A 2042-nucleotide genomic window follows, 5' to 3' on the forward strand; every position below is an offset into this window, starting at 1 on the left:
AGATGATGGAAAAGGCTTGCCATTGCTAAACCTGTTTCTTCCACCATTATTGTTGTTGAAACCTTATTGAGGTCTCTCTTGATTCTTCCATGAGAAATTTGGGTGATTTCTCCATGAAGAATTATAGGTGTTTCCATAGGGTTCTCCTAGGTAATTCACCTTCCATTGAAGGGTTCTTAGGATCATAAGCTTCTCTTCAGATGAAGCATCCTTAGTACTGCTTGGTGCATTTTGCATTCCAGACAGACTTTGAGAAATCAATTGACTTGTTGAGTCAATATCTTATTTGAGCCAATATGGCATTCAGAGTATCAATCTCAAGAACTCTTCTCTGATTAGTCCCATTGTTCAGAGGATTCCTTTCAGAAGTGTACATGAATGGTATTTGCAACCATTTCAATTAGCTCTTGAGCTCTGTAGGCGTCTTCTTCAGATGAAGAGATCCTCCGCAGAGCTATCCAAAGACATCTTGGATAGTTCAGAGAGACCATCATAGAAAATACCTATGATGCTCCATTCAGAAAGCATGTCAGAAGGACACTTTCTGATCAATTGTTTGTATCTTTCCCAAGCTTCATAGAGGGATTCTCCATCCTTCTGTCTGAAGGTTTGGACTTCCACTCTAAGCTTACTCAATTTTTGAGGTGGAAAGAACTTTGCCAAGAAGGCATTAACTAGCTTTTCCCAAGAGTTCAGGCTTTCTTTAGGTTGTGAGTCCAACCATATCCTAGCTCTGTCTCTTACAGCAAAAGGGAATAGCATAAGTCTGTAGACTCAGGGTCAACCCCATAGTCTTGACAGTGTCACAGATTTTGCAAGAATTCAGCTAAGAACTGATGAGGATCTTCCAATGGAAGTCCATGGACTTGCAATTTGTTGCATTAGAGAAACTAATTGAGGCTTAAGCTCAAAGTTGTTTGCTCCAATGGCAGGGATAGAGATGCTTGATAGTTCAGAGAGGACCATCATAGAAAATACCTATGATGCTCCATTCAGAAAGCATGTCAGAAGGACACTTTCTGATCAATTGTTTGTATCTTTCCAAGCTTCATAGAGGGATTCTCCATCCTTCTGTCTGAAGGTTGGACTTCCACTCTAAGCTTACTCAATTTTTGAGGTGGAAAGAACTTTGCCAAGAAGGCATTAACTAGCTTTTCCCAAGAGTTCAGGCTTTCTTTAGGTTGTGAGTCCAACCATATCCTAGCTCTGTCTCTTACAGCAAAAGGGAAGCATAAGTCTGTAGACTCAGGGTCAACCCCATAGTCTGACAGTGTCACAGATTTGCAAGAATTCAGCTAAGAACTGATGAGGATCTTCCAATGGAAGTCATGGAACTTGCAATTTTGTTGCATTAGAGAAACTAATTGAGGCTTAAGCTCAAAGTTGTTTGCTACAGCTTGCTTCTCCATAGAAGTGGGAGTAGGTGCAGTAAAGTCACCCAGCACCTTTCTTGCATTGTTTGCATTGTTGGTGTTTTCGGCTGCCATGTCTTCTTCTTTGAAGAATTCGGTTAGGTCCTCTACAGAGAGTTGTGCTTTAGCTTCTCTTAGCTTTCGCTTCAAGGTCCTTTCAGGTTCAGGGTCAGCCTCAACAAGAATGCCTTTGTCTTTGTTCCTGCTCATATGAAAGAGAAGAAAACAAGAAAATATGGAATCCTCTATGTCACAGTATAGAGATTCCTTGAGGTGTCAGAAGAACAGAAAATTAGAAGGAAGAAGGAGAAGAATTCGAACTTAGTGGGATATAGTTCGAATTAGTGCATTGAGGAGGAGTGGTACTCCATAAATAGAAGGATGTGAGAAGAGGGGAAGTAATTTTGGAAAATTAATTAAAAAGATTTTAAAAACATTTTGAAAAATTGATTGATAATTTTCGAAAACTGAAAGTGGAAAAGAAATCAAGTGATTTTTGAAAAAGATTTTGAAATTAGAAATCAAAAAGATATGATTAAAAACTAATTTGAAAAAGATGTGATTAAAAAAAAATTTGATTGAAAAGTTATGGTTTTAAAAAGATATGATTGAAAAAAATATGATTTGAAA

The 2042-nt window shown here is 38.2% G+C and overlaps 1 non-coding gene across 1 annotated transcript; it reads left to right on the forward strand.

Moving 5' to 3' along the window:
* The first annotated feature begins 522 nt into the window (after positions 1-522).
* Positions 523-630, forward strand: LOC130958516 (small nucleolar RNA R71). The gene has a single exon (XR_009077633.1). It is a non-coding gene; the product is annotated as a small nucleolar RNA R71 (small nucleolar RNA).
* Positions 631-2042: the final 1412 nt, after the last annotated feature.

The sequence above is a fragment of the Arachis stenosperma genome, chromosome 10 (genome assembly GCF_014773155.1).
Source record: "Arachis stenosperma cultivar V10309 chromosome 10, arast.V10309.gnm1.PFL2, whole genome shotgun sequence".
NCBI classification, from domain to species: domain Eukaryota; kingdom Viridiplantae; phylum Streptophyta; class Magnoliopsida; order Fabales; family Fabaceae; genus Arachis; species Arachis stenosperma.